Source organism: Agelaius phoeniceus, chromosome 7, assembly GCF_051311805.1.
Source record: "Agelaius phoeniceus isolate bAgePho1 chromosome 7, bAgePho1.hap1, whole genome shotgun sequence".
Lineage (NCBI taxonomy): Eukaryota > Metazoa > Chordata > Aves > Passeriformes > Icteridae > Agelaius > Agelaius phoeniceus.
This window is the reverse complement of record NC_135271.1, coordinates 10,968,765-10,991,690: the sequence shown is the minus strand read 5'-3', so window position 1 is coordinate 10,991,690 and position 22,926 is coordinate 10,968,765.

Genomic DNA, 22,926 nt, shown 5'->3' with positions numbered 1-22,926 from the left:
TTTCAACTTTTAAAATAATTTTTCTGCTGACCTATCTCATGGCAGCTGCTTAGCTCTAATCACAGTTCTACTGTATCTGAGGCTGCCTTTTGCAGCTTTCCCAAAACCCTCTAATTTTGTAGATTCCCACAATTTCCCCTCTCTGTTCACCTCAAAAGAAACCTTCATAATTGTGTCGTTTATTACTTGTGTTTCGTAGCCTTACTAGAATATTTCTGCTTATTACCTACTTAAAGCATTTTCTTGCTTGCACTAAAGCAGGGGCAGGGAGAGCAGGGACACCAGGGCAGTTTGCAGCCTTAACACAGCCCAGTGGGTACTTCCAGTGAAAGATGTCAGTCTTTCTCTGGACAAAAGACGAGGTGTCGAGGTCTTCTTTGGGAATCCAGAAGCCATTTTGAAGGCACAATCTCCCAGATGAGTGACAATGCCTCAACAAAACTGGAAGAAGCAACAATGGAACTCTGAAAATCCAGAACCCAATTCATGGCAGATTCAAGGCATATACTGGTGCTAAAAATTTTCTATGATTTGAAAGTAGCTAAGTGCTTGTTTGGTGTAAGTAGCTAGTATGTTAGGCCTCTAGTTGGACTTTATTTGAACTATAAGGCTGCCTTGTGCAATTCAAAGATGGATCATACGGAAACCTGGAGCTAAAAATCTGAACATTAGGAATAGTTAGAACAGACAAAGCTGCAGCCTAAATATTACTTTAAAATAGCTAGAGTGGATATCCTTTTCTTTAGGCTAAAGCACCCCTGATCTCTCAGCTGCTCCTCACAGGACTTGGGAGAGACTGGAATGTTATGGCTAATGGCTTAAAAATTGTTAGAAAGGACTTTCTGCCCATTGGGACAAAACTGTATAAAGAAGCTGCGACCACCCAAGCCCACCCTTCCCTGAAAATGCCTCTGGACTGGAACTAGGCACTGTGAGTTAAGCTGCCTAAGGGAACTTGAGACAAGACAAAGGTGACACTATTGTCCCAGTAGCTCAGGCCTGGGGAGAAGTAAACAAGACTGCAGAGAAAAACCTATCCACAACAAAGCCAAACCCAGCAGCTGTCCTGAAAATCAGCTCTGTCTGGCTTCAAGGTGGGCAAGTCATAGCCACAGACTCGTCTGCTGAGGCCAGGTTTGCACACAAACCTCCCATCCAAGACCTCCACAGTGCCCCCAGACCCATTCCTGAGGCCTTGCACCAGATGACTGCAGAGCACGCAAAGTAACACAACAGATCTGAAAATCCAGAAGCCAATTGATGGCAGACTCAAAGGACAGACAGATGCTAAAGATTTTATATTATTTGAAAGTAGCAATAGACAGAGTCCAACTTGCCCCACCCCAGGGAGGCACCTGGGAGGTCCCACCTTGCCCAAATCTGCATGAATCCATTGGAGTCTTACGTTTTGCGAGACCTCACCACAGAGAAGACCAGAAGAGGATTTTATGGTATGCCAATGGGATCCATGGAATGGTGATGTTTTTCACTTCATCTGTCTCTGTCACTCTCCTTCTTCCCCTTCTTCCCAAACCCCCATCCCCCCCCCGCTTCTTTTTCTTTTCCTTTCTCTCTCTCTTCCTCACATTTACTGTTACATAAAATCCAGACTATTGATTTTGGCATATGGTCTCATTTGCACCTCAATTCACAGGCCTCTCCCTAATAATTGTAATAACCAGATGATAACAACCCACTGAAACTTGATGAAACTTGAACAGACCTCATTCACCTTTAAGCACTTTAAGCAACCACTAGACAGGGAAAAAAAGTATAGACCAGTACATTTAGAAAATGTTGCATTCCTTCAGTGCAAAAAAAAAAGCACAATCAGTAGAGCGTATATTGTTCATCCACTCAGCTGTGCATTGTGGTGGTGTTCACAGGGGTCTTACGATGAGGGAAGAGATGAGGATCTGACTCTTGATTTATTATTTTATGATATATATTCTATTAAAATTATACTAAAAGAATAGAAGAAAGGATTTCATCAGAATGCTAGCTAAGAATAGAAAAAGAAAGAATGAATAACAAACGCTTGTGTCTCAGACAAGTCAGAGTCCAAGCCAGCTGACTGTGAGTGGCCATTAGTTAGAAACAACTGTAGGAGACCAATCACAGATGCACCTGTTGCATTCCACAGCAGCAGATAACCATTGTTTACATTTTGTTCCTGAGGTCTCTCAGCTTCTCAGGAGAAAAAACCCAAAGGATTTTTCATAAAACATGTCTGTGGCAGTGCAGACCACTGAACTGCTGCAACAGAAGACGGGCATTATCCCATCCTGTATTTCCCTTTGGCATTCTCTCTCAGAGCGCAGATGAGACAAAACCAAAAAGTTCAACTTCAGTCAATCTTTACCTTCAAAGGAAATTCAGGAACTTTCTGCAGAGGCCAATGCTCTGCACGCTGATGAACTCTTTGCAGAGGCCAATGCTCCGCGAACAATTCCCCTGGCGAATCGCCCAGTGAAGCCGCCTGCAGGAGCCCAGGCTGCGCACAACCAGCCAGGGCCGCGTTCTCAGGCAACTGAGGCCGCGCCGCTGTCACAGACGCTGCCGCCTCCTTCGTGGTTTCCAGGCACCCGCGGAACCCGGCAGCCACCGCCCTTTCCCAGATCCTGCCCCTCCCGGCCCCGCACGGCCCCCAAGATGCTGCCGGGGCTCGGGGGCTTCGTCTGCCTGGGCTGGGGCTCGGCCTCCCCTGCGGGACAAGGTGAGGGGGGGTCCCCGGGGGTCGTGTCCCCCCGGGAGCGTGTGTGAGTCCCCCATGTCCCCCCCAAGCCGGGGTCACCTCCTTTTCTCTGTCCAGAGCTCCTGAGACAGCTCCTGCTGCCCCCTGGGAGGGGCTTTGGGGAGCCCCCCGGGGACCCCCTTGAATGCCTATTCCTGGGCACTGTGACCCTTCGCATCTCCTTCCCCAGCTGCAGGACCCCCTACTACCCCTTATCCTGCCCCGACACCCCCTGCACCCCCTTTCCCGGGTATCCTCCTCTCCCAGCCCCTGGATCCCCCGTTTCCATGAGCCCGGGGACCCCTGGATCCCCCGTTTCCATGAGCCCGGGGAGCCCCGGACCCCATTCCCGGCCAGCCCGGGGCACCTCAGCCCCAGGTCTTCCTTTGCCCGGCGATCGGTGACGTCACTGCAGACTCGGGCCGCCATTGGCGAGCAGCAAAGAGCGGCGCCAATGGCGGGGCCGGAGGCGGCTCAGGGGCCGTGAAGAGCCTTGAACTGTGAGGGGCCCTGAGGGGCCATGAAGGGCCGTGAGGTGTCACTCTTGCGCCGAGAATGACACAGGAACAGGCAGGAGGCAGTATTGCAGAAAGACTAAAAGAAGGTTTTATTCAAGAGAACCGTGCGGTTTTTATAGAGTGATACGATATATTCTGTTTGATTGGCTCGTTAACAAAAACATTCTTTATACACCGTCCTTGAGAAGAAGAGAAAGATGAAGTAGAACACCACCTGCAGATTGTTTTTACTGAAGTTCTCACATTCTTACAACTTGCTAATAATTCTCACAAGCTGCTGTGAGAAACACTTGCTGTTTCTCTCTCTCTGTGCCATGGCATCCACAGTGAGGGGCTGTGAGGGGTCTTGGGCAACTGTGAGGGAGCCATGAGGGGCCTGTGAGGGACCATGGGGAACTGTGTGGTGTTATCTTTTTATCCTAAAAACTACGTGTACACTATTTACAATAACTTCTCAATATTTATCACCTATGTTAGACAGTGAGTTTTTACTCTAAACTAATCTAAATATGCCAACATCACTTAAAAGATGGAGGAAGAAGGAAAAGTAGGAAGGAAGGAAGGAAGGAAGGACAGGCACACTTAAATTCTTCTCTCTTGGGACCCCAAGCCCCCATTCTAAAAATCTCAAAAATCTTTTTTTCACCCCGTGACAAACTAACAATTATACTACTTAAACTTTCTTGACTTATAATTCTTCCTATAAAGGTTGGTAATTGTTTTGTCCAAGGGCTAAATCAAAGGCACAGGGGTCTTGGGCTCTGTGCCAAGGTCTCTGAGCCCCCCGGGCAGTGGCTGGAGCCCTCCAGGGCAGCCAGAGGAATGTCCTGGGTTCCGTCAATATTATATTAAAAGAAATGATATACGAAAACTACACTAAAGAAAGAGAAAGGATACATCAGAAGGCTGGAAAAGAATGAATAATAAAAACCCGTGACTGACCAGAGTCCTGACACAGCTGGACTGAGATTGGTGATTAAATTAAAACAATTCCCATGCTGGGTAAACCATCGTCCAAATCACATTCCAAAGCAGCAAAACAGGGAGAAGCTGAAGCTTCCCAGCTTCCCAGGAGAAGAAATCCTGGTGAAGGAATTTTCCATAAAATATCACGGTGACATTGTTTGGCTTGGTTTAGTTGAGATGGGGGTTGAGGTTGGGGTTTGCTGCGTTCTGTTGATTGGAAAGGAAAGAGAGAGTTTTTGGGGTTTCTGGTTTTTAACATGTGTGTTTCACAGAGTTGTGCCCAGCTTTTCAGTGGTTCAGCAGCCCGTCAGTTACACAAAAAGCTTTGCATCACTTCCCTGAATTTTCCTCCCATTCGAAACCAGGACAGGGTGGTGTCACAGACATATTTAATGAAAAATCTTTTTGTTAAGATTTTTTCTCTTGAGAAGTTGAGAGACTTCAAAAACAAAATGTAAACAAGGATTATCTGCTGCTGTGGAATGCAAGAAGTGCATCTTTGATTGGTCTCATGTAATTGTTTTTAATTAATAATTAATCACAGTCCAGCTGTCTCAGACTCTCTGGTCAGTCACCAGATTTTATTATCATTCTATTCTTTTCTATTCTTTGCTAGCTTTCTGATGAAATCTTTTCTTCTCTTCTTTTAGTAAGTTTTAATATATCATTTTCTTTAAATGTAATCTATATGATAAAATAATAAATCAGCCTTCTAAAACATAAAGTCAACATTCTCATTTCTTGCCTCGTCCTGAGACCCCTGTGAACACCACCACAGGGTGGGGTCATCATCCCATGGTGGGAGCATCTCCTAGGGCTTGGTCATTCTCCTACTTGTCTCCCAGTGCTCCCAGCACCTCCCAGCAGTGCCCCAGCACCTCCCAGTGCTCCCAGCACCTCCCAGTGGTGCTGAGACTGTCTCCTGCTGCTTCCACCACCTACCACTTGCTCCACCAGCATCTCCTGGTGTGTGACTGTGTTTAGAGGGGTCTTAGGATGAGGGAAGAGACAAGGATCTGACTCCATGGTTCATAAGGCTTGATTTATTATTTTATTATATATATTATAATAAACTGTACTAAAAGAATAGAAGAAAGGATTTCATCAGAAGGCTAGCTAAGAATAGAAAAAGAAAGAATGAATAACAAACGCTTGTGTCTCAGACAGAGTCTGAGCCAGCTGACTGTGATTGGCCATGAATAAGAAATAACACTATGAGACCAATCACAGATGCACCTGTTGCATTCCACAGCAGCAGATAATCAGTGTTTACATTTTGTTCCTGAGGCCTCTCAGCTTCTCAGGAGGAAAAATCCCAAGGAAAGGATTGTTCATAAAAGATGTCTGTGACACTGGTGGTCTCACCATCCTCCCCTGATGGCACAGCCCCATTTCTCCTCCCCAGGACCTACTTCTACAGCAGGCACAGCTCCGTCCCCCCCAGCCCCTGCGTGCCCCCAGGCTCCTCTGACACCTGCCAGTTCTCCAGCCCCCTGTTCCGCGGCTCTTGTGGAGTCCTGGTCTATGAGGCCCCCACCTTCACCGTGGCCATCTTCTTCTCCAACCCCCTGGACTACAACGGCTTTGCCATGGAGCTGGGCCTGGAGCTGTCCCTGCTCAGAGCTCACCTGGGCAGGTTGGAGGACACCTACCACCGCCTGTCCCAGATGAGGACGTCCTTCACCACCAATGGGACCACTGCGTGCTGCCACGTCACCCTGGACACCTGCCAGGAGCCCGTCCAGGTGAGCGTTGGCCACGTCAAGGTGACAGCCACCATGTCCAGCACACGGAGATCCATTATCAGGGTGGTTCTGCAGGAGCAGGAGGGCTCAGGGAAGGAAGCTGGAGAGAGGCTTCCATGCTATGTGACAGCAAAGGGACTAATTTAGTTTTTACTGGGCCTGTGAACAGAGAAACAAGGCACACAAAAACTGCTTTTCCCAGCAAGAACAGTTGGAAGAGAAGAAGACATCCGGCTCAAGAATGTAGGAATAGACAAAACAAGGACTGAATCTGGGCGTGATGGTAATGGGTAAATTGTAATATGTAAATTGCTTACTTGTAAAATCATGTGTGCACAAATGGTTAGGAGTATCCTTTGTGTGACCTCAGGCCTGAATAAATTATTCCCTCTGTAAACCAAATTAGTGTTAAGGAGTCTTGTTCCAGTATTTTGGAGATTTTGTGGCAGTAAATTGGAGAGCCAGCCAGAAGATCAGCCTAGAGCTTCAATGAATCCACAGATCTCCAGCCAGCACTGAGGAATTTTCAGGGAGAAAATCAACTTTAGACCTTCAGGGACTTGAGGCAAGATCCCTGGCCTAAGTGAAGGCATCATTTAAATTGTTTTCCTTTGGCTTATTGACAAGGGATGCAAATCCCCACAGTTTTACTGGTAAGTGTCAGAACCCAGGAAATTCCTCTGGCTGCCCTGGAGGGCTCCAGCCCCTGCCCAGGGGGCTCAGAGACCCTGGCACAAGTCCCCTGTGACTTTGATTTTGACCCATGGAAAAAAAAATACCAACCTTATATGAAGATCTGCAAGCCACAAAATTCTAAGTAGAATAATAGTTAGTCATGGGGTGAAAAATAGATTTTTGGGAGTTTTTAGAATGGGGATTCAGGAGGCAAGATGGAGGAATCTGGGTGTTGTCCAGTCTTTCTCCTTCTTCTTCTTGGTCTCCAGCTTCTGCTGTGATGGTGGAACTTTTAGATTGGTTTAGAGTAGAAGCTCACTGTCTAACATAGGTGATAGGTATTGGGAAGTTATGATAAATAATGTACATATAGTTTTTAGTATAAAAGATAACACCACACTGAGGGTGTCAGTGTGCCTATGTCTGTCCTGCTGAGCAGACCTCGGCAGGCCAGAAGAAAGAATTTTATAGATAAGAAACAATAAACAACCTTGAGAGCAAGAACTGAAGAGTTCTGACTCCTTCTTCGACCACCAGGCTGGGAAAAGAGACTTTCTAACCTATCTCGGGGTCACTCTGAGCAGCAGAGACTCCGAGAACTAAGGGGGGTTTGAGCCCCTGGGTAAGCTTATCAGGGAGAAGTTTGAGTTCCTGACCTCAGGGAGTTAGAGTTTCCCCTGTCTGGAGTTCAAGTCCCCAAGAACTATCAGGGGTTCGAGTTCCCTAGGAAATATTAGAGGTTGTCTTCGGCAGGTATTGACAGTAAAAGATTTTAAAATCACAAAATTCGGGGATCTAGAAATAAAGTTAGGCTTAGTAGGCCCTGGGAAAATGTTAAAGGTAGGCCCTGGGAAATGTTAGACTTTGTATTTGCTAGATCATGTGAAACTGCAGCCGTGTAGTCAGTATATGATAAATGATACAATTGTTAGATGTGATTATATATAATTATTGTTGAAAGAATCATGAGAAACTATGTTAGAGGTTTGAGGGAATCACGAGGAATCCACGCTTGGATGATATCAATGTATACAATAGAACAATGTACATTTAATAATTAATCTGTAAGTTATATAATGATAGAATATAAAACATGTTCGGTCCCAAAGCATGTCAGAGTCAGATTTGGGTTTGTGTCCCCTGACACGCAGAGCTCTTAGTAGAAGCACCTGCATATAATCATTCTGTGATTATGTGTTCCTGAACACTAACAGTATCAGGAATTGTTATATCAGACCAAGATCATAGTTTCAAGAAAAATCATTGTTCTGCTGTCTTGTAGCATAGGCTGCAATCATCTTAACTTGAATGGAGGAAAGAAGAAAAAAGAAAACCACATTCTTCATTTACAACTGAAGCCTGGCCACAGCTTCATCTGGAGCCACTTTCGTGGTGAAGATTGCTTAATTCCTTTGCATTCCTCACATTCTCTGCATTCTTCTTGAACTCTGAGAGCATGTTCATGTGAGAGTGGTACCTTGATGTGAGTTTGCCAGCATATCAACATGGGGATGTCCTTGATACAAAAATTCATTTGCAGAGAGAGTGTTGAGAGGGTTGGAGTGTGACTGAGTGTTTGCTGGTGGTTTGGAGTTGCTTTGTTTTTGTTTGTGCCTGGCTGAGATGGCATTTGTGGGCTTGAAGCCCCCTCTTTTGTCAGTTTGAGTGATTGCAGGTTTGGCAGTCCCCTTCCTCTTCCCCTCTCCCCCCTCCATGACAAAGCTGGAAATACCATTATGACTTTCAGAGGTAATAGCTTGTATATTTGTAATTATTGAATATGGGGCCAGTTTCTTCTCAAGCTAAAGTGGGAGATGATATTCCAAATTCTCCATTGAAATGTTTGTTGAAAAACTGGAAACAGACCCACTAACTAAACCTAATCCAATATTGTAATCAGTGCTGGTCAGCATACAAGCTAAACTCCCAGGCTAAGTGGCCAGAGAATGGTACCTTAGTTTATAACAACTTTTTACAGCTGACGTTGTTTTGTAGAAGAGAAGGGAAATGGAATGAATTGCTGTTTTAGATGGGTAATGCCACGTCTGGCTCTTGCAATTAAAGGATGGACATTATGTGAATGTTAAGAGAAATTTTATTGATTTCTGGTTATGTTCTTGTGATTTGTTGTTTAGATGTCTTCTCTTCTCTCCACAGTCCCCTTCCCTCCCAAATTGTTGCCCAGGGAGGGTCTTGCTAGCCAGGACAGGTGGAGGGAGGGTGAGTACCTGTACCCCTGGCATGGGGCATTTGGGAGGAGGCAAAGCTGTTACCAGGAGGGGTGGCATGACAACACCTGGCTGTTGGAATCCTGCATGCTGAGAATTTTAAACTTTCTGTGCTGAAAGGCACAGACTTGCAAGAGAACACTGCATTTGACCTGGGGATGTGGAGAAAGCTTCTAAAATTGATTAATAGCACTGGGATTATGGGTGTGGAGTTGGATTTACAATTAAATATACTGTCCCAGTCTCTCTGCAAGCCTCTCAAGTCCCTGGGCCTTACCCGGGTCGGCAGAGAGTGGGGGGGGGTAGCCCCACCACGGCCGACTGCAGGGAGACACTCTCTGTGCCCCGAGGGTGCTGAGGGCACTCAGGCTGGTTGCCTTCGTTGCAGCAGAGACGACCGAGACGTCGGTGGAAGAGGAAAGGGGCCGACTCCCAGCAGGGGGTATTCCAAGGTTTTATTAAGGAGCCCCGAGGGAGCTCCTATACCTCAGGGGGTTCCTGCCGAGAGCACTGGGGGATGTCCGGAGCTTACATTTAAAGGGGGGAGGAAACTAACATAGATAAAATCCTACTGACCAATAGGTATCTCTGGGGGATGGGTGCTGGGGGGATAGACATACAAAACAGCGTATGGGGCAGGACTTGGGGGGCTGACCCTTGGCCCCTGGCTAATCACTCGACAACTTGGACCGAAACTTCTAGGTAGGGGGCTGGGATGTCGAGGTGACTGGCAGAGAGCCAGGGTGGGGGTTTTGGAGATCTTATCCCGGGAAAGGGATAACACAAGTAGAGGGAAAAGGAGGGGGGGGGGTACAGTCTGGGATAAGCCATTTGGGAAAAACATGGGGATACAAAACCAACTACTTCAAAGTATTACAAAATATAAGAACGCACTACAACAATATACAAAAGAAATATTGTTCCTCCTTGATGCTATTCAACTGCCCAGAGAAGTGGCTGCACTACACCACAAAGCACAACACCAACAAGGGGATTCCCAAATTCCTACAGGGAACAGATGTGCAGATAAAGCTGCACAAGAGGTTGCACAACCTGGTGTTAATACCTGAGAAAGCCATTTCTCTTCCAGAAGTTAGCCCTGGATATTGTCAAGCAGATTTAAAATTAGCTACTTCTCTAAAAGCCCAGAATAAAGAGCAGAATGGCTGGTAACTCCCAACAATCCTGTCAGAGTCCCACCACAACTGGTGTTGCAAATTTTCAAGAGAAACACCAGCAAACCCACTGGGATTTCAATGCTATGGTGAGTAGTCTGCGGACTCAGACACCCAGTGCTCTTATGACAAAAATTGTCAAGTCTGTTACAGAAAAATGCCTGATATGTCTTTAAAATAATCCTTTGAACTTGAAAAGGCCACCTTCAGATATCACTAAAAGAGGAAACACTCCCAGAGGTCACTGGTAAATTGATTTTTGAGCTACCACGCCAACACGGATACAGGCATCTCCTGGTATTAGTGGATATCTTTTCTGATATCTGCCAGATTCTGATCTGGCAGCTTTCCTCTGCCACACCAGCAAGGCTAGGGAAGTAACCAAGACACTTCTCAAAGGAATCATGCCCAGGTTTGGGGTGCTTTTAGGAATGCCATCTTATAGAGGACCCAACTTTATATCTGAATTATTACAGCAATTAGTAAACAGTTGGGTATTAATTGGGATTTATATCCCAGTTTATACCTCTGTGTCGCAGACATCTTTCATGAAAAATCCTTTCTTAGGATTTTTCCTTGTGAGAAGCTGCAGTTTCAGCAACCAAAAGTAAACAATGGTTATCTGCTGCTGTGGAATGCAACAGGTAGACCCATGATTGGTCTCCTGTGGATGTTTGGATTTACTGACCACTCATGGCAGAGCTGGCTCTTGCTCTCTGTCTGAGACACAGATCTTTGTTATTCATTCTTGTCTATTCTTAGCTTAGCTAGCTTCTGAAGAAACCTTTTCCTTTCTATTTCTTTTTAGTATAGTCTTAATGTAACATATATCATAAAATAATAAATCAAGCCTTCTGATCATGGAGTCAACATTCTCGTCTCTTCTTCATCCTGAAAACCCTTGTGACCACGGTCACACGCCTACATTTAGACGGCTACATTTACATACTTAAATTTAGACAGCTACATTTAGACGCCTACATTTAGACGGCTACATTTAGATGCTTACATTTAGATGCTTAGATATAGATTTAGAAATGTGCATAGTTATTTAGTTAGAGGTATGTGGAAGTTTAGATGCATAGATTGAGCTGTGTAGGCCTAGGCTGCATTTTTAGCTCTTTCCCCCCTGGGCTGCCTTTTTCACCTCTTGCTTTTGCCCCGGTGCCCCCTGTGTCCCTGTCCCTGTGCTGGGTCCGAGCTGGCGGCCAGGCCGGGCGGAGCAGCACTTCCAGCCCCGGCTGTCCCTGGAGCGGTGGGAGTTGCTGCTGGCCCCAGGCACTGTCCCCTGAGGAGCTGCTGAAGGACAGGGGAGACAGAGGGGGCTCAGGGGGCTCAGGGGGCGGTGGCGCTGAAGGGACGGTGACCCTGAGCTGCTGCTGGGGTGGAGGGCTGTGGGGCAGCCGAGGCCAGGGTGGCACTGAGGGGACAGGCAAGTGGCACAGGCTGACGGGGTAGCAGCTCTAAGGGGACTGGACAGCTCAGAAGGGACTGAGGGGGGTGAGAGGACTGTGAGGGGCTGAAGAAACTGAAGGGGGCTGGGGCTTCACCAAGAGCATGGCGGGGCTGAGGGCATGGAGGGGCCAGCAGGGAGCACAGAGGGCTCCGGGACTGCAGCTCTGCCAGGCCTTAGAAGCAATTCCAGAGCCTCCACTTTTGCCACAGCTGCCAGGAAGGCCTTGAGGATGCAAAATACAAAGCTGTGTTTCATGTTAGGTACAAACAGGCGACGTGTGTATTTGTGAGTGCGAAATGTGTGGACACCAACAATGGGAGAGCTGTGAATTCTAATAATAACTAAGGAAAATAAAGCATGGAAAAAGGCCTTTGAACCTATCCTTTGTTCACAATTACCCTTTATAAATCTCAAGTTATTTAGGAGCATTTGAATTAAAGCTTTGAGGATGTTGCTTTTTTACAGGATGGCATGGCGAGATAGGGCCAGGCTACAGCAGTTCAGGGTGGGGTGGGGAACAGTGGGGCAAGGTGTGGTAGGGTGGGGCAGGGTGGGGTAGAGTGGGGCAGGATGGGGCAGGGCTGGGTTGGGTGGAGCTGTGTAAGGCAGAGCAGAGCAATGTAGGGAAAGGCTGGGTTGGGTGGAGCAGAACAGGGCAGAGCACGTTAGAGTTGGGCAGGGCTGGGCAGACAGAGGTTGGGTAGGGTGGGGCAGGGAGGGGTGGGTCAGGGAGGGGTGGGACAGGGCAGGGTAGGCAGGGGAGCCCGGACTCATGAGTCACCCATGAACCTGATGGCCGCCTCTCGCACGGGCTCCTGTGGGCTGTTCTGGCACAGCAGGGCCCGGCCCAGGTGTTCGGCTGCTCTGCTCCTGTCCTCTGCCAGCTGGAGACAGCCAGGAGGGTGCACTTGGTGCAGGCTCAGCCCCTGGGCCGGGCTCTCCCTGTGGCCAGCACTGGCCGCCCCTGGCCACACAGCCCTGTGAGGCAGCCAGCAGCCACTGGGGCCGGGCTCTGGAGGGGGCAGAGGGCTGGGTGCTGCCCAAGAAAAAATAAAGGAAAAATTCTGATCCTGAAGGTGGCAGAGCAACGAGTTCCGAGTGCCACCTCGACGGTGCACCGACGGCAGTATCAAACAAATCGGGATGCCGTGATCCCCATGCACAAAATGATCCGTGAGCTGGAGAGCCAAGGGCTGGACAACAAAACCCACTCACCCTTCAACAGCCCCATCTGGCCTGTGCACAATTCTGACAGAGAATGGAGATTGACTGTGGACTATCGTGCCTTGAATGAAGCGACTCCACCGCTGAGTGCGGCTGGGCCGGACATGCTGGAACTCCAGTACGAGCTGGAGTCCAAGGCAGCAAAGTGGTACGCCACTGCTGGCATTGCTAACGCCTTTCTCTCCATTCCTCTGGCAGCAGAATGCTGGCCTCAGTTTGCTTTCACCGGGAGAGGTGTGCAGTACACCTGGAACTGACTGCCCCAGGGGTGGAAGCACAGCCCCACCATCTGCCATGGACTGATCCAGGCTGCACTGGAAAAGGGTGAGGCTCCAGAACACCTGCAGTACATGGATGACATCATTGTGTGGGGGAACACAGCAATGGAAGTACTAGAGAAAGGAGAGAAGATCATCCAGTTCTGCTGGAATCTGATTTCGCCATCAGGAAGAACAAAATCAAGGAACCTGCCTGAGAGATCCAGTGCCTGGAAGTAAAGGGGCAAGATCGACGGCGTCAGATTCCCACTGAGGTCATTAACAAGATCACCGTGATGTCTCCACCAACCAGCAAGAAGGAAACACAAGGTTTCCTAGGCACCACAGGATTTTGGAGAATGCACATGCCCAAGTAGAGCCAGATTGTGAGCCCTTTCTACCTGGTCATTGGCAGAAAAGGACGATGTCCAGTGGTGCCCTGAACAGCAACAAGCCTTTGCCCAGATCAAGCAGGAGATCGCTCATGCAGTGGCCTTGGCCCAGTCAGGACAGGAGCAGAGGTGAAGAACGTGCTCTACTCTGCAGCTGCGTACAATGGCTTGTCCTGGAGCCTTTGGCAGAAGGTGCCTGGGGACACTCGGGGCTGACCACTGGGATTCTGAAGCTGAAATTACAGAGGGTCCAAAGCCAACTCCACTCCCACAGAGAAGGAAATCTTGGCTGCCTATGAAGGAGTCCAGGCTGCCTCAGAGGTAATAGGCACGGAAGCACAACTCCTCCTGGAAGCCTGACTACTGGTGCTGGGGTGGATGTTCAAAGCAAAAGTTCCCTCTACGCACCATGCCACCAGTGCTACATGGAGCAAGTGGATTGCCCTCATCACACAGCGCGCCCATACTGGAAACCTGAATGGCCCTGGGATTCTGGAAATAATTACAAACTGGCCAGAAGGTGAAAACTGTAGTCTCACTGACAAAGAGGAGCAGGAACAAGCAACAAGAGACTGAAGAAGCTCCACCATAAAACCAATTACCAGCAGAGGAAACACGCTATGCTCTTTTCACTGAGGGCTCCTGTCGCATGGTAGGGATGAACTGGAAGTGGAAAGCAGCCATATGGAGCCCCACATGACAGGTTGCTCAAGCTACCGAAGGAGAAGGTGGATCAAGTCAACTTGCTGAACTCAAAGCTGTTCAGCTGGCCCTGGACGTTGCTGGGTAAAAATATAATGGAGTCCCTTTGACTTGCTCTTTTTGGCCTATAAAAGCTGGAGCCACTTTTGGGGCAAATTTGGAGACCTGATCTCTGGGGGAATGGATGACCTAGGATTTTCCCAATTGCTGGGAATGGTTCCCCAGGTCCTTGGTGAAAAATGCGGCTCCCCAGCAAGTGCAGATCTGCAAGATGAGAAACAATTTAGGCAATTGGTGATGCATGTTTCTAAATAGCTCTCCTTTCTCTCTTACAGTACTGATTTAGGTGCACTACCTTGCTTGTTTTTGCTTGTCACTAAAACCAAGCGCGCATATTTTATTGAATGTATCATCTTACTCTGTGGTTCATTCATATTCCCAGTAAAAGAAGACCATTATTTCCAGTGATGTGTCCTTTAAATTGCCTCAGTCAATTGGCAGAACACCAGGAGGCCCCTGAGGAGCCGGGGTGCTGGGAAGCCCTGAGGAACTGGGTGTCAGAGGGCACAAGCAGCCCCCAGGCAGCCGCCTTGTCCCTGGCACCCGGCTGCTCTGGCGCTTCCCCAGAGCGTCTCCCAGGCCTGCGGCAGAGCCCTCCAGGCCGGGCCTCAGCAGGAGGGTGGGGGCACCCCTGAGGTGCCCAGGCTGGGCTGGCTGGGCACAGGGAGGGCAAAGCTCCCCTGCTGGGGCATGGGATGAGGCAGTGGCAAGCCAGAGAACCTGAGATTTTACCCCCCAAACGTTCTGTCTTTGCCCTAACATTTACCTCAGGTTTTGTCACAAAATTATCTCCATGTGCCCTCTAGAAATTACTCAGACTTTTCCTCAAAAGTAATTTTTTCCCTAGAGATCACCTCAAATTTTCCTGCTCATGTCTACATCTCATATCTACTACATGTACTCGACAGTTCACCTCTGATTTCATTATTCTCACAGTCCAGTGATTACCTCAACTGGAAAGCCCAAATGTTCATTCCGTGCCCTACAGGTGGCACCAGGTAATTCCAGCATTCCTGTGCTATGAAGTTCTCTCCCTGGAAGCTACTGCAGCTTTACCCCTGGCCAAGTGAAACACTCCCTGGTGCTGAGGCAAGCCTGGCCCATGCTCCTCGGTGTGTATGAGCGCAGGGCAGGCCCAGGGCAGCTCCCCCAGGGCTTCTGGAAGGCCGCCCGGCGCCCGGCCCCGCGGGGCGGCCCCAGCGGGTTCGAGTTCCCGCCCGCGGCTGAGGGGAGCGGCGGGGCGGGGCCGCCCGCGCCTGGGCGGGAAACGCTCCCTGCGGCGGGGAGCGGGCGGCGGTGGCGCAGCGGGGACCGGCCCGGCCCTGCCGTGTCCCTCAGGGCGAGCCCACGGCCCCTCAGCGGCCCTGGCGTCCCTTCAGCCAGCGGCACGTGCGCTCAGCCACACGCGGAGTGCCCGTGTCCCCCTCCCTTTCCCTCAGTGACACCGCCTCACCCTGGGGGACACGACAGACACCCTCCTCCCCTCAGGGACTCTCGCTGGCCTCAGTGGCATGTAGGGCATCTGCATCCCATTCAGAGACTGTCATGACACCTCAGCGACCCACGGGGCATCTGCCTTCCCTTCAGTGACAAAAAGGCACCTGCAACCTGCTGGGGAAGCCTCAAGTCTGCTCAGTGACCCCATGTGCCCTCAGCATTGGGACACCCACCTTTCTCTCAGTGACCCTCACGTCCCGTCAGCAAATCAAGAGGCACCAGCCATCCTATGGGTGACTCAGATCGAGTGCAGTGGGTCATGGTGGCCTGGGGCCAGCAGCAAGCAGAAAGCCAGGGCTGGGGAAAAGGCTCTGCTCTGCTTACAGCGTGGGCTGAAGGCCGGGAGAGCTCCATTTCCCCCTTGAGATGTTGGAGACAGGGCCTTTCACCCTCCTTACAGGGCTGCCCCTCGCTGCAGGCAGCCAAAGGAGCACGACAGCAAAAGGCCAAGGACAGCTGACCAAAGAGCCAGCCCTGCACACAGGGAGGTGACCCAGTGCAAAGCCAGCGTGGCACCCGAAGGTGCCTGCCACTCTCATGTGTCCCTGCCCTGGGAATGCCAGCAATGCCCTTTGTCCAGAGGGCCTTTCTGTGGCCCCTCTGGGCTCAAAGCTTCTGCTCTTCTGGCTCAATGGGGCCTAAAGCCACAGAGCTTGGCCTCCCCCACAGCAACAGGAACAAGACTCAGAGAGCAGACAGTGGAGCTCAATGACTAAGGCTCAGGGGCCGGGGGCTCCAGTCTGGAGGACAGGGAGGGCACACGCCCAGCCCCACAACTCCTGCACTCACAGCCCTGAAAGGCTGGGACCAGGGTTCCACATCTGATTCGATAGGGTCCCTCACACTGCCCACTGAGGAAGCGCCAGAGCAGCCGGCTGTCAGGAACAAGGCGTCTGCCAGGGGGCTGCTTGTGACCTCTGACAGCCCCATTGCTCAGGGCTTGCCAGCACCCCAGCCCCTCAGGCCCTGCCCCAGCCCGGCCAAGCTGCCCGGCAGCAGCGCTGCAGCCCCACAGCAGCTCCAGAGCAGCCTCATCCAGAGGCACCTGGGAGCCCTCAGCAAGGCAGGCAGCAGCACACGGGCACGAGGACACGGATGGCGCTTCCTGCCTGGCACAGGGCTTGTGGCCATCTCCAGGCACTGCTCTGGCAGGGATCCCCGCAGCTCCGGCCCCTGTCCAGCTGCTCTGTGGGCAGCACAAAGGCTTCAGCAGAACCACCAAAGGCCAAGGGGCTTCTGGCCATTTCCCCTTGCCCACCACATGCCTGGGCAGCTGGCTGAGCACAAGCACCCTTTTCCTCCTCTTCCCCTCTGCCCTACAGACCCTGGGCAGCAAAAAAATTCTCCTGAGATTCTTTGTATTATAACACAGTCTATATTTATATAGGGTAAAAAATAGAATGGAAGAACAGAAAAATCTTACAGTAAACTAAAAATCCCCGCTGGCTCAGGTTGCCCCAGCAAAGAGAGCCTCCCAGATCAGCTCTCCTCAGAGCTCCAGCAGTGCAGCCAGCCGAGCCGTGACAGACGAGGCCGAGTCATCAATGCCCTGCGCAGCTGATCGTGCAGCCTCTGGAAGATGGAATATCGCCCACTTGCTGTTGCTTGGAGGACATGCAGTGTTTGAAATGCCAGCTCTGACACAGCACTGCTCATGTCCTCCATCAGGCTTTCAAGGGCTGCAAGAGAGAGGAACAGAGCTGTGGTAAATAGGTATGATTCATGCTGACAAAATTGAAACAGTAATCAATATTGATGCAGTAATTAATATTTGGAAATAATAATAAAACAGGTAAAAGTTGTAATGCCAAGAAAAAAGGGAGAGGAGGGGTTCCACCACGCCCTCCCTGCAGATGTTCAAGGACAGGTGGAAAATGCAAGAGATAACAGTTACTAAAAATTAACAGAAAGAAGGGAAAATCTGGTTGGGTCCCAGGAAAATGCCAGCTATAAGAGATTTATTGCTTTGATGCTTAAATGTTAGTTTTGGATTACATTGTACTGGCTTGGTGCGCATGTGTAACCCAAAGGTGAATTAAAGGACATTGAGGAAGAAGAGAGGCCTTCATCAAAAAATGACCCCCAAAGACTTGTGCGACAACCAAAACGAGTGGTGGAGCATGTGCGGTAAAGGTGGTGATAACGGCAGAGGTAGAAGTGTGATGAATTGAAAATGGGAGGAGATGACATTGACACATGGCATAAAAGGGGGGAATCTTCACTTGGAAAGCTCGTACATGAGGTGGCAAGGGTCCTGCACTCTATGACCCGCAGTTATCCTTTGCTTACGCGCTATTATTGGAACCAAATTATCCCTTATTTTAAATCAAATTATATTGTCAAGATATATTTTCTAAACTATTCAATTGAAATTGCTGCTATATCAAATATTGTTTGGTTTTTTATGATGGGATAATTGGGCAAACAGAGCCAAGGTCAGATCCCAGATCTGTGGGGAGCCAAGGAGAGCCCGCTGCCAGAGCCTTCCCAGCCGGCTCTTGCCATGGAGAAGGGAGCAAGGGGATCAGCCCGGAGCTGCTGGCCAAGAATGGGCCACGTGGCCCTGGAATCTCAGGGTGCTCTGCCCCCGGGAGCAGAGCCCTCCGCAGCCAGGGCAGGGCTTGCAGCTGTCCCCGGCAGCCCCCGCTGTCAGCCCGCTGGCCTCACTCACCAGTGCAGATCAGCTGCAGCTCTTGCTGCTGCCCCCTCAGGTGGGGCCCGGCCATACCTGTGAACACAGAGCCTGTCAGGGCGCCAGCGGCACAGCTCCCTGCCAGCGGCGCTGCCGGCGCTGTGGCCACACGGGCTGCTGGCCCGGCAGGGCTCAGCCCGGGCCCTTGCCGCACGCTGCCGCCCCAGGGCACGGCTGCCAGAGGGCGGCAGCAGCAATGCCCAGGCCGGGCGGGGCTCCACGGCGCCGGGCCCGGCTGGCGCTGCCGGGGCAGCAGGCGGGGCTGGGGCCGAGCTGCGGCGGGCCGGGCCACGATGGGAGCCCGGGCTCGTGGCTCACCCATGAACCTGATGGCCGCCTCTCACAGGGGCTCCTGTGGGCTCCGCAGGTAGCGCAGGGCCCGGCGCAGGTGCTCGGCCGCTCTGCTCCTGTCCTCTGCCAGCTGGAAAGAGCAGCAGGAGGGAAGGGTTGGTGCGGGCTCAGCCCCTGGGCCGGGCGCTGCCTGCGCCCGGCCCCGGCCTCCCCTGGCCGCGCAGGCCTGAGGCGCGGCCAGCAGCCGCTGGCCAAGGGCTCCCGAGGGCAGGGGGCAGAGGGCCGGCTGCTGCCCGGGGAGCCGCGGTGCCGCCCCGCAGCCCCGCCGTGCCGGGGCTCCATGAGCACCCGGCTGGGGCCCACGGGAGCCTGGAGAAGAGCCCGCGCGGCCTCTGGCTGCAGCAGCAGGCAGGGGCACAGCTGCTCGGCCCTGCACCTGAGCACTGCCCTCAGGGGCCTTCTCCAGGCTGAGGCTGGGGGTTCTCGGCTCCTCTTACCAGGCACTCGCCAAACCTCCATGTCTGATCCACCTGGAGCATTTCTTCAAGATTCCTCCTCTTTAGGAATCTGGCTGCAGAATGCAGTACTACGCAGGAGGCCTGGAGAGCAGCAGAGAGGCACAGATGGCCCCACAGGCCAGGGCACAGGAGCATCCCAGTGCCACAGCCTGAAGGAGGCTGCAGCCCGCAAGGTGCCAGGGCAGGAGGCAGCCCAGTCCCCTCCCAGGGGGACAGCAGGTGGCCACAGGTCGTCACCTTAGCAACAATCTGATTCTCATCATGGCAGTGGAAGTAGAGTGGCACCAGGCTGTGGCGTACGTGGGACTTCAGGGCCTTTCTTCCATCTTCTGTTAGTAAGTCTAGCATCTCTTGAAAGACACACATGGAGTTCAGCTGCACCTGGATATCATCCTGTATGAGAGGAAGGGCAAAAGACCTCAGCATCAGCTGCTTCTGGCCGCCCGGGGCACAGGCCTGCATCTGCACAGGGCACCAAGTGTCCGGGCAGCAGCCGGTGGCCGAGGCTGTGGGCACAGAGCCTTACGTGGTCAAAGAGTGGCAGGAGCGCCTCAGCCAGCTGCAGGGCAATGGGGGTGGCTGTTGGGGCACCATTATCCAGGAGCAAATATCTGAGTAGAAGAATGGTCATCTTGATCATGTGGCTATCATTTTCCTGCAGGAGCTCCACAAGACTTTCAGTCAGGCTGCCCATTTTTTCAGCCTGTGCAGAACACAAGTTTGTGAAAGGCCAGCCTGCTGCCGCAGGGCCCAGAGGCCAAAGGCCTGTCCCAAAGCACTGGGGCAGCTGAAGCGGGAAGCAGGAGAGCTGGGAGCAGCTGCCCCAGCGCCCCAAGCCCAGGCAAGGCCAAGCGACTGCCTTGCCCAGCCCCACGCTGCCTGCACAGCTTCAGCCACTGCCCCCTTCTCACCATCAAGGGATTCTTGCCCAGGACTACCAGGCCTCTGAGTGCCAAGTAATGCCTGGCCCTGTGCTCGCTCTGCAGGTTCTGTGCCATGATCTCCAGAACACTGTCACTGCATTCCCTCAAGTCCAGGCACTCGAGGACCTGAAAGGCACCGGGCATTGACAGGGACCCAGCCAGCAGGAGCCCGGAACTGCACAGGGCTGGGCCCAGGCAGCAGCACAGGGCATGGGCACTGTCCTGGCAGCTGTGCCTACAAGGGGGCAGAGAGCTGGGAGGCAGCGCTGGCCTTGAGGGTGACCTCCACAAGGAATGCCAGGGCAGGGAAATCCCAGGATGGCATCTCTTGGCTGAGCACGGCGAGCAGGTAGAATGCAATACCGGAACAGAAGTGTATGGCTGTATGGCAAATTTCTCTAAAGAGAGGAAAAAGGAAACAAGACCCTGAGCCAGTGGGGCAAATCTCTCCCAGGAGTGACTCTCAGAGTTCTCATCTTTCCCCACCACCTTTCCAGCAAGGGGACGTGGGCCATTTGGGAGTTGGTTGCTCATGGGCACCCTCCTCTACCAGCCTTTTCCAGTCTGCTTGGCCGTCCTTCAGTGACAAGGCCCTCTGGCCCATGATCAATGGCAGTTTGGGGGACACCTGGGCACAGAGCACAAATGTCAGAGGCAGTGGGGAGAAGGGGCTCTCACCTGGCCAGCAGAGCCACGGTAAAGTGGTGGGTATCAAGAGAGAGCAGCGTGTCCCAGCCACACCTGCGTTCCATTGCCACCACCACATCCTCACAGCGGAGAAGGCAGAGCAGGCACTTCAGGGTGTGCACTGCAAACCTGTGTGCACAGCAAAGGCCAGGTCATGCTGGCAGCACTGGCTCTTTGGCAGGCCACATGGCAGGGACAGCAGGAGTGGGATGGAGCACCTGTTGGGGCTGGTGGCAAGGCCGTGCTCTTGCTGGCATCCCTTCCAGAAGGCATTGACCTCCTCTGGCATCTCTTCTGTGCTGGAGAACACTTGGAAGAGCAGATGCACAAATAGGCGGGGGAAATACACCTTCAATATCCGTGGCAGACAGGGCACCTGCAGGATCTTCCACATCACCACGGTTGCCTGCAAAGGACAAAGCCCCCCGGGACAGCACTCAGTGCCCAGGCGTCCATGTGGCAGGGCCCGAGCATGGCAGGGAGAGGCCCGGAGAGAGGCAGGGGGAGCACGGGGCCTGCTGAGCCTGAAGCTGCCCCTGGGCCAGGTTTCAGGCCAGCACCTGAGGCAGGCAGATGCAGTGGGGAAAGGAGGATGGAGAGCTCTGGAGAGGCGGCCTTGGGGCCAGCAAAGGCCACTTCCAGAAACTCACAGCCAGGCCAAAGACACCCGTTTGGTCCCCATCGGAGGTGCACGTGCTGTACTCTGGCCAGCTCCCCAGCACATCCAGGAGGGTCAGCTGTGCCAGCTCGGCAGTCCTGGCTGAGCCCATGATGGTCTTCCACATGGCCATGGCAGCTCTGCGGGGTCAGAGCTCTGTCTCAGGGGGGTCTCAGACACAGCAGCGGGGGGAGCTGAGCTGGCTGCCAGTTCTGCCTCTGCCCACTGGCCCTGGCCAGCAGCAGCCAGGCAGCCCAGGCCTGTGGGGACAGAGCCCTGAGGGGCAGGGAGGGAGCATGGCAGCAGGTTTAGGGGCCGACGTGCCAGGGCTGGGAAAGGCAGCAGCCAGAGGGCCCAGTGTTGCCGTTATGGCCTAGCGACCTGGTTCGGGAGCTCCGGCACGGTGACCCAAGGCCCAGGGTCACTCGGTCCAATGCTACATACACCAATGTGGTGGACAGCAAAATGGCATTTATTGAGGGGTCTCAGGGGTATTTATGGTTTGGGCAGTCTGTGTCATTTCCCTCTGCTCATGTCCGGCCGGGTGTGGCCGGGTACAGAGCAAAGGTCAGACTGCAGGGTGAGGGGGAGCTTCTTATCTACCCGTACAGCCCGAGATCTTCCGCACGCAGATCCCTAGCTCTCCACATTTCCCCCCCCCCCTCATGATTAGTAAAAATCTTATAAAGTTATAAAATGTAAAGGTTACAAAATTTCATGGGTTAGTAGAATTAGCGTAAAATCGTAAGTGTGTTAGTAAGTGGCACGCTTTAAAGTAATTGTCGGCGCTCGAGAAACAAAATGTTAGCCATTTCCAAACGCCTTTTAACAAATAGCACCAGTTTGTTTAATATGCAAGGCCCGAAGATTAGGGTTAGTAAGATTATAGTGACTGGGCCTATTAGGGTAGAAATCAGGGTGGTGAGCCATGGAGACCGGTTGAACCACGACTCGAACCAGCCCTGTTGAGCTTCTCTATCTGCTTTCCTTAGGTTTAGCCGATTTCTCAGTTCGGCCATGGAGTCTCTGACGACTCCGGTGTGGTCTGCATAAAAGCAGCATTCCTCTTTCAAGGCAGCACACAGGCCTCCTTGCTGCATGAATAAGAGGTCCAGTCCTCTCCTGTTTTGGAGGACAACCTCTGAGAGTGAGGAAAGGGATTTTTCCAGGGAAGAGATGGATTTCTCGGTCCTTTGCAAGTCCTCATCAACTGTCATCTGCAGTTGTGCCAGTCCCTGATGTTGTGTTGCAAGGGCCGAGATGCCTGTGGCAGCGCCGGTAGCTCCTAAACCGAGGAGCATTGCGATGGTGACGCCTGTTATCACCTCTCGTTTGTAGAGCCGGTTGGGTTCCTCGAGCAAGCAGTACACCTCTTCTTCCTGGAGATACAGGACTCTGGGGACAATTAGAACTTGGACACAAAAGTCAGTAGAACACGCTTAAGAATGGACTGGAGAGGGTTGGTTTGGTTAAGAGATCGGATGGGGAGACTAGTTTCGACCTCTGTGTTTCGTGGCTAGAACTACCG